Genomic DNA, 10,234 nt, shown 5'->3' with positions numbered 1-10,234 from the left:
TCATAATTCACCTTTCCTTTCTCCTAAAAGATGTTCTTTAGCATGTACAGGAGTTCAAAATTATCCCCATACAATTTACAATGTCTTTTCCTTGTAGGGCACAATCCTCCTGCCCAAATCCTTGATGATCCTCTTTATTTTCGATCAGGATTTTCATGAGGGACTCCTTGGAATATAGGTCCCCATTTCCATCAAAGAGTGTTGGAAAGTTCCTCTTATGCCATATATCACACTTATCCTTGAAGCCTTCTACTTCCTTTGTAAGTGCCTCTTCTCTCTTCTAGACCAATTTGATCAGTTTTTGTTTTATTTTCAACTGATTGGCCCTTGCTACCGACTTAGATCTATGAATATTTTCCTTCATGAAATCCTCCCTAGGAATATGATTAATAAAATTTATTAACACTCTAGCCTTGGTAGGGGAGTCATGAATAGCATTCTTAATAACATCCATCTCTCTATGTGACCTTCTGACATTGTTTATCTTTTCTTGGATCGAATCCATATGATCCTAGTGCTTTTCCAATATCTTCATTATCCTATCCCATATGATTCTTATGGAAACTTTAAAAGAGGATTTATTGGGGTCCTTCCTCTTCAAAATATCCATCACAGCTTCAATTTGTTAACGCACTCTTGTCTTTGATACAACTCCAACTTGGTAGCTTTTAATTCGTCTTCCCTTTTATTCAGTTCTTTCTCTCAATCTTAGAGTAGAACTTGTAGATTCTTTGCATGCTCTGATAATGTCATTGATTCCACTTTCCTGGATAAAACATCAGGTTTTTCGTGGGACCGAGAAGTCTCACCCATCTTTTAATCCATTCATTGGAGTTGTGCTCACTCTAGCACAACTTGGTCTTGGAATTCTTTATTCTTCATTAGTGCATCATGGATCTTTTTCTTTAGCTCTTGGCTTTCTTTCTCCACCTCTTCCAGCTCATATGTTTGCATGGGATGTGCATCTTGGATCTTAAGTTTCCCTTTCATGGATGCTATCTCCCTAACCTTTTCCTCCAACATGGCCTTGTATTGCCTGAAACCATGAGGAAATGTATCCAAGTGAGTGATTTTATCCTCTAGGATTTTTATCTTCATCTTCCTAGACCTGCATACCATCCTTTCATATTTCAATTGGGCACTAGCTTTGTTGTATAACTCCTGCAACTTCCTGGTTGTAGAATCAATCTAATGCATTTGTTTATGCACCATATGAGCCATTTGCTTATTCAGTTCCATGATATATTTATATGGAATATGATATTATAGTAGGGAAAATTGATGAACTCCATAATATGACATAGATTTGGTTGTCTCTACCTTGGATTGTAACACCACCACCATGACAATTCCCCTTTCATATTCCAATGCACTCTTAACTTGCATAGGGGGAAGTGGCCCAAATTTACTCTATTCTTATGCATCCTTTTCTTTCTTTTCCTTCCTGCTTAGCCATTTCCCATAATTGTTCCACCACTAACACCTATCCAAGCTTGGAAATTTGGCTTAAACTTGTTTCTTTAGATGGTGACATGGAAAAGGGCATGTGTTCCATAGTAAAAGCCTACTGTTATGGGGTTTCCATCTAAATGTTATACAACACTAGTGCCTATAACTCTGACTTGTCATCATCCTCATCCTCATCATCATCTCCTTTCACTTATTTTGCCATAGTTTTCTTAAAGCTAGGCTCCTCCTCTTGATAAAAATACATTGGTTTTGAAGTTACTCTTTTCTTCCCTAAAGGTGGGAAGTGCTTGATCCCCCACTCCTTGGCAAATGGAATATCACATGACTGTGCATCCAAAGTGGACCATTCTAGATCTATGACTGGATCATAGTGCACTTTTCCTTGCTCCTTGAAGATGTTATTCAACATGTACAATATTCCAAAATGATACCCATATAATTTACAATTCCTTTTCCTTGTATGGCACAATCCTCCTTCCCAAAGCCTTTATGATCATATTTCTTTTTTATTAGGATTTTCATGAAAGACTCCTTGGAAAATAGGTCCCCATTACCATCAAAGAGTGTTTGAAAGTTCCTCTTATGCAATATATCACACTTATCCTTGAAGCCTTCAACTTCCTTCTCAAATGCCTCTCCATTCTTCTCAACCAATTTCATTAGTTTTTATTTATTTTCGTTTGATTCGCCCTTGCTACCGACTTAGATCTGTGAATATTTTCCTTCGTGAAATCCTCCCTAGGAATATGATTAAGAAAATTTATTAACACTCTATCCTTGGTGGGGGGGTTGACCAATAGTGTTCTTAATAGCATTCATCTCTCTATGGGAACTTCTGACATTGTGCATATTTTCTTGGATCAACTCCATATGATCTGAGTGCTTTTCCATTGTCTTCAATATCTCTCCCAAATGATTATTTCAAAAAATTAAGCCTTAAAAGAAGATTTACTAGGGCGATTCCTCTTCAAAAATTCCAACTCTTCTTCAATTTGTTGACTATACTCTTATGTCTTGTACAACTCCAACTTGGTAGTTTCTGATTCTTCTTCCCTTTTTTTCATTTCTTGCTCTCGATTTGAGAATAGAACTTGTAACTTCTTGGCATACTATCATATTTTCATTTATTCCACTTTCCTGGATAAAACAACAAGGTTTTGGTGGGACTATGAAGTCTCACACATATTTTCCTTCATTTCTTGGAGTTGTACTTCCACTAGCACAACTCGGCTATTGAATTATTTATTCTACATTAGTGAATCATGGAGCTTTTGCTTCAGATCCTGGATCTCTTTCTCCACATCTTCCAACTCATATGTTTTCATTGGTTGTGCATATTAGATCTTGAGTTCCTTTTCATGGATGTTATCTCCCTATACTGGTTCTCCAACATGGGCTTGTATTGCCTGAAATCACAAGGGAATATATCAATGTAAGTGATTTTATCCTCTAGGATTTTATGTTCATCTTCCTGAACCTACATACCATCCTTTCATATTTCAATTGGGTGCTAGCTTTGTTATACCATTCCTGTAACTTCTTGGTTGTAGCATCATTAAGATGAATTTGTCTATGCACCATATGAGTCACCTACTTATTCAGTTTCATCTAGTAGGGACAGTTGATGAAAATCATAATATGACATAGATCTGGTTGTCTCTACCTTGGACTTTAACACCAACAACATGAAAATTCCCACTTCGTGGTCTAATTCACTCTTAACCTGCATAAGGGGAAGTTCTTGTTTTTTTGGTATTCTTATGTCTCATTTTATTTCTTTAGTTGATTAGCCATTTCCTAAAATTGTTCCACCACTAACACCTATCTAGGCTTGGAAACCTTGCCTAAATTTGTTGCCTTAGATGTTGACATGGAAGTGGGCATCTGTTCCATGATAAAATCTTACTTTGACAGGGTTTCCAACTGACTATTATACAGCACTAGTGCCTATGACTATGTCTTCTCATCCTCCTCCTCCTCCTCATCATCATCTCCTTTCACTTCTTCTACAACTGATTTATTAAATCTAGGCTTCTCCTCTTGATAAAAATCCATGGGTTTGGAAATGAACATTTTCTTACCTAAAGGTGGGAAGTGCTTGACACAACTACATGTAAAATTGCTTTAACTTTCTCCCAAGTAGACTTATTGACATAATCTTCTACTATGGTATTTGAGTCATGCTTATGGTTTTCTATGTACGTCTCCTTTTTCATCTCATAAATGAAGTTATGAGGGTCATACTTCCATACTCCTCGTTGTGGGAATTCAAAATATTGCATGATCTTCTCCACAAGATCTAAGGAATTCCTTGAATTTACCACAAATGGTCCTACCTCATTAGGGAGGTGGAAAGTTGCAGTTTCCTTTTTGGAAGTGAAATGCACAATATCACTGTGGAACCTTTGTCTGATGTACTTCAATGAAAATATGTGGGGAGTCATGAATGTTGGTAACTGGAAAGGTTTTACTTCAAATCCATACACTCTGGTGATTGTGTATTCTTGGAAAAGGTACCAACCACCTACTCTAGTATGAGGAGTGAACTATAACTTCTCCTTGAGGAACTGAGGAACGTTGGGTAAATCTTGACCATGTAAAAGGGTATAAATAGTTGACATGAAACAAGTCACATATTTGAAGAAACCCTAGTTATTTTCTCGTTTTCTAACCATGGGTAGTCACTTGTAGACAAGTAACAAGGAGTTATGTTCATCCACCATCTTGGGCTTTAGGTGTTCAAGGTGAGAGTATTTTTGGTTGATAAATAAGTGGACTAGGTAAGCTTGGTAATGAAAAGATACCACTTCTGTAAATTCTATCATTTAGTAATGGATCTCATCAAACAGAAATTATGGAAAATAAAATTTTATACAGGCCTTGGTAGCTCATTGACACAAGGAAAATAAAGAACCTAGAATCATTTAAATTACAGATACATTGGTATTGAGACCAAGGAGTTGAGAAACCATAGAAAAATATAACTTGGCATAGAATCTGTTGTCAGTCACTACATTATGAGTTTTTAGTTGATGAAAGTTGCCAAAGGGTAGTGATGTTTGAATCCATCTTCTAGGCCACCAGAGAAATTAAAGCCAAATTAGAACCTCCCCATTTCATAGTTCCCGAAACGAGCTTTTGAATGGTAGAAGGAAGTCCGACAATGGACCTCTAGAACATAAGATAAGTTTGTTTGAAGTTACCCTTTGAAAGTTAGAAAACAGAGAGGAAAGGACCATAGGCAAGGACTCATCACAGATCGCACATCAGAGTCCCAAGAGCTCATCACAATCGCAAATCGGCGGATCAGCGAGGGTACCACTCTAAAAATTTGCAAAATCATGATTCTACGATAAGAGTGTAAAGCGCTGAAAAGGCCGAGAAAATGATTAACTAAGAAAATCAATAGAAAAACAAGGTAGGGCGGCCCCTTTATATCTCCTCCTGGGGGAACGTGGTGAAATATGGTTGGTCTCACATGTTGCACTTCTTGAAGATTGGTGATATGGGACAAGACCGAGGTTAAAATACAGCGAAACAAGAAATCATTGATGTAGTGTTAAATTGTCGAGGAGGGAAAATTTCATTTAACAAAGGAATTCAAAGAAAAACCAAGTTCGGGTGGGCCTTTTTCTCTATCTTCTAGGGGGCACATGGTGGAATATCATTGGTCCTTAAGAATCCACATGGCAGTCGATGTGGTAGTACAAAGTTCACGTGGTAGTACAAAGGAAAAGTGTTACGTGGATTCATCATTTTCACGGTCCTAAAGGGGGCATTTCTAGTTGACTTGTGTCACCACTCATAGGGTGACACGTGGCAGGGATGATGTCACCCATCACAATTGGTGATCGGCGATCCGACAAGGCAAGATGTCTCCTTTTCCGATGTCCCTTCCAATGTTGCGATTGCGATATGTTATGTGGTTTGGTCTATAAGGTTTTCATGTCCGGACGAGTCAGCCAATGCTATAAAGAAAGGTAAAGGTCCTTCCCCTCCCACAGTGTGACTACAATAATTTAGGTGGGTGCGAACTTGTACATTGATGATCAGAGAGTTCAAAGGGAAATATCAGTGGCAACCCTCGGGAAGCGTTGAAGTGCAGGATTTCATAGATTAAAGGAAAAAGGCCCATAGATAGCCCTTAAAGGACTCTAGCACCCTCGGGCTAAGCACCTTGTTCCCGCCCCCGGTCCTATGAAGAAAATCATGGAAAAGAGACAAAAGTGAAAGGGGCTAAAGGGGATCCAGACTTGTCTATTTCGCAACGTTGTTTTAGCGAACCGCCAACATTGGAAAGTCCTCCATATTGCCACCAAGAGAGCATCACGAGGCAGATCAGGGCACCAATAGTACTTAGCAGGGCTTTAAAGGCATGATGGATTAGTAGCTATGGCTTTAAGGTAAATAAGTGATGCATTCAAAATCGGCATGGGCGGATTCAGAAAAGCCCATTGTGACACAGAATCAGGGTCAGCGCTGACAGGAGTGAAAAGAGACTTGGCAGCTTGGGAGGATTCAATTTTTCAGGCATGGTGTCCCAACATAGAGAGAAAAAGTACCCCCGAATGATCCTCTATTTTAGTACTGCGACATAAAGTTGAGGGTGCCCACTCCCAGGTTTGAAAAGTGAATGGCTCGAGCAGTAAATGCAGAGATGACGGGAGTCGGTTAAGTAGCACAAGAGAGCATATGATGAGCCCACTACAACCCAAAGCAGAAGAAATTATAGGGATGGGCACCATGATAGTTTATTAATGCTTCTTTTTAACTGTTTACTTATTTGATATCTTGCAATTCACCTCCTTTCAATGAGGCCATTAATTCTGTAATATTTTTCACCACAGAGCCATCCCTAGCCGAGATAACTAGTCAATTTGACAGCTGAGACTCGGCTGAAGATATTTATGGTGTAATGAATGTCCATTCTTCCCTAACCATATAAATAGGGGAAAGTAGCACTTAACAAAGGTTCAAAAATCCTAAATAAAACACTACATGTTAGTTTCAGATTGTATGTCTTTGTAATACCGATTTTTTAGAATGTCAAGGAAATGGTGGTGATTCCCCCTGTATTACAATATGTTATCCCTCTATTGAAACCCATTTTATGTTCATGTTTCCTCTGAATTCATGCAATCTTAGCTACTATAAATATTTCAAGGTTCCTCATAGATTCATTTGTATCGATATGTTAATGCAGGTGCCTGTAACTGTATAACAAACTCATTTCTATCGACATTGTTTATGCATGTGCCTCTATGCACTACATGAATCATAGCATTCATCCCCTCATTCATCCATTATATCTACTTGTAACTCAAATAAATGCATGAATTCTTAAAGTTTCAAGTTCTATGTGTTAAGCATATAATTCTTGATGTTGTAAGCTCCATATGATGGGTTTTCCCTTCTCCTTATTCTCTATCATTACGCTACAAAAGATTATGAATTGTTTTATGCATATTTTTGAGATTTGTATATGTGAAGAAGTACCAGAAATTCATGTCTTACTCCTTATAATGAATGAACCAACCCATTATATATAGATATAAAATATAAGTGAGGTATCCCTTTACTGAGAATCATTTGACACACTCCAAATTTAGATCTGCCCAGGCACTGGTCTTGTAAGAAATTCGAGGTTGTCTCTCAGAGCTACAACATCTTCTGGCGTCATTGCCAGGGAACGTATTGAAGGATTTTTCCCCTGGGATACGACAAGTTGAGCACTCTTTGCGTAGGTGAACAAAGAGGTTCTGATTGCATTCATCATCACCTTGGTGACTCCACAAACCCCCATTATTATTTATCATCCTGGCTTTTAAAAGGCCTCACACTCGCTCAGATACATCTCAGCAGAAAGCCCCATTTGTATCTGACCCAGAAAGATTAATTTTTAGGAAAGTCTGGAAAGAGAAAACTCCCCCTGCCTGTGCTACCATCTCACCAGCCTTTGAAGCTTCCTCATCCAGCTCTCAACCCACTGTTACTCACTACTCAGAATTCATTCCTAAGGCCCTGACATACCCTACATTTAGTATAGCCACTCCTACCACTGTGTTTTTGGGCCAAGTTCCTCTGGAATGTCTAAATCCCCCTCCATCAATCCAAATGGATCTTCCAAGTTTTTTGGTAAATAAATATGCACCTCCTAATTTACCTCAGCCTCTAAGTGTAATGCCACAAGACTACCTAAATCATCTGCCTAGGTTCAATGGGGAAGATGATAACATGGCACAAAGACACATTGAAACCTGCATTGCCTTTGCTAAGAACCTAAACATAGAACAACTCGATGTGGTCTTGAGACTTTTAGTACAATCCCTCGATGGAGAGCATAGAAAGTGGTTCAAAGCCCTACCAAATTCCTCCATCACTACTTGGGAGGAGCTTGAACACTTTGACACAAAAATGGGGTGAAAAGAGAAACCATGAGTACCTCAGAGTTTAATGCCATAAAGAAGAAGCCAAAAGAGGATATCTTAGAATTTATAAGAAGGTTCAACAAGTAGTACAATAACTTGCCAGCTGAGATAAAGCCTCCTCAAGCCACTGCTCGAGTAGCTATTTTGGGAGCCTTTGAATATGACTTTGGATTTACTCTAAGGGAAAGGAAGTCTCTCACTCTAGATCAACTCCAAATCAATGCAGTTGAGGTGTAAGCAAATTTCTCCTTAGTAGGAAAGTCAAGGAGAAAGCAAGAACCTACTGAAAATAAAAGAGGGAGAGAAGGGGCATCCTCCTCTCATCGAGATAAAGGATCACTAGACCTGAAGATGGATGAGCTGGAGAAACTCATAAGGAGTTTATCACAAAAGGTTGGAAATATTGAAATTGAGAATAAAAGCCTCTCCTAATAGAATGCTCAAGTCAACAACCGGGGTTGCAACCCATAGTAAAGAACACCTCCATTGTAGATACTTCCAAGGCAAAGAAAGGAACAGATCAATGAGATCCCTCATCCTCTATATTTAGAAGAGGATCCCGATGAGCAATCGTTGGATACAAAGGAGATCCAGGGAAATTTGTATTATGCTTTCTCTGGAGAAGATCATGAGAATATGGCTTACCAAGAGGCCATTCATGAGAAGGAAGCAACAACAGATGAGGAAGATATAGATTATTATTGCAAATAGTTTGCATATTTCATGCAAGCACAACCACAACATAAGTATAATCTAAGATCTTCAAAGAAGAAGTCAAGAGAACAAGAGCAACAGGAGGGAAATTCTCCCCAAGTTTTTCCTCCAGTACCAGACGAAGGGAAAGGTAAGCTAAATCCTTACCCTTCTAAGATAAAAGTCTCTACAAATAAGGAAAGAAATAGTTCTAAGGGACACACAGAAAAGGAGGCACTTGTTCTGCTGAAAATTGCCAATAGGAAGGAAGAAGGACCAAATTCAGGATGTACGTAAAAAGTCCAACCCACATTGAATCTCCAAAGGGATCTTGAAAAGGTAAAAGTTCTTATTCCTGTAACTGAGTTTCTAAAGCAACCTAATTATAAAGCTCAAGTCTCTCAATTCATGGATTCACCTACCTCAACACCAACTCATGATAGTTTAAACCTCCAAGAGGAGAGGCCAATGGTTGTTTTTGGGCCACATGTGGAATATTTGGAACCTTCTACTACACCCTTCTACATGAACCTAGTGATCCACGACCTCTTACTGCATAGTTGCATATTGGATTCGGAGCCTCACACAACCTCATGCCATTGATATTGATGGAACAACTGGGCTTGGAGATCACCAGAGGGAAATGGAGCCAGAATATTGTTGGTATCTCCAAAGGGCAGCCTAATACCCCTCTTCCAAGATGGAATTTGAGGTGATCAACAATGTGGCGGAGTATGAAGCATTTCTCCTTGGGTTACAAATGAAAAAAAAATATGAATATTGAATGCCTAATGGTCTATGGAGACTCTAAGTTGGTCATAAGGAAGATCAGAAACCAATGCCAGACCAAACACTCTAGACTAAGGATGTACTAAAATGAAGTGTGGGATCTAATTGATAATTTCTTCATGGCATTTAATATCCAATTTCTACCCAGGGAAGGAAATAGAATGGCTGACTCTCTTGCTGTAGTAGCAAGTAGTTTCAGGCCCCCACAAAATATGCTCCTCAGATATGAGGTAGAAGTCAGATATAGGCCCTGAATACCAGATAATGTCAAGCACTGGTAGGTATTTGAGGATGACGAGTAAGTGAAATGATTCATAGAAGTTGTTGGGGAGTTTTCCCACTCCACCATCGACCAAGAAGAAGAAGAAACAAATCAAGAAGCCACTGCATGGAAAGACACAGTGGTTGGGCACAACTAAAAGGGAACACCATCCCTCATGGACTGGTCCCACTGGAAAGGATTTTTAATAAGGACGGCATGGTCTCAAAACCAATGGCCCTGGAGATAGATGATCAAGTATAAGACTTCAACATCGGCTCAGAGGAGGAGCCCCAGAGGATCAAGCTATCAAAAGGAATCCCCTGGAAATACAGAAAAAGCTATTTAAATCTATTCAAAATTTACAAGGATGTATTTGATTGGTCTTATGACGATTTGAAATTGTTTTATACTAATATCATTCAGTATAAGATTCCTTTGAAGAGTGGAATAAAGCCATGCAATCAGAAACTCAAGTAGATAAACCCAATCTTACAACCATCCATTGAAAAAGAGGTGAGAAAGCTACTACAGGAAAAGATCATAGTGCCTTTAAGGTACTCTGAATGGGTGGCCAGGCTAGTTCCTGTCCGGC

This window comes from Pinus tabuliformis, chromosome 2_2 (assembly GCF_031772625.1).
Source record: "Pinus tabuliformis cultivar Carrire ecotype Pingquan chromosome 2_2, CPIR1, whole genome shotgun sequence".
In the NCBI taxonomy this organism is placed as follows: domain Eukaryota; kingdom Viridiplantae; phylum Streptophyta; class Pinopsida; order Pinales; family Pinaceae; genus Pinus; species Pinus tabuliformis.
This window is presented reverse-complemented; position numbering follows the sequence as displayed.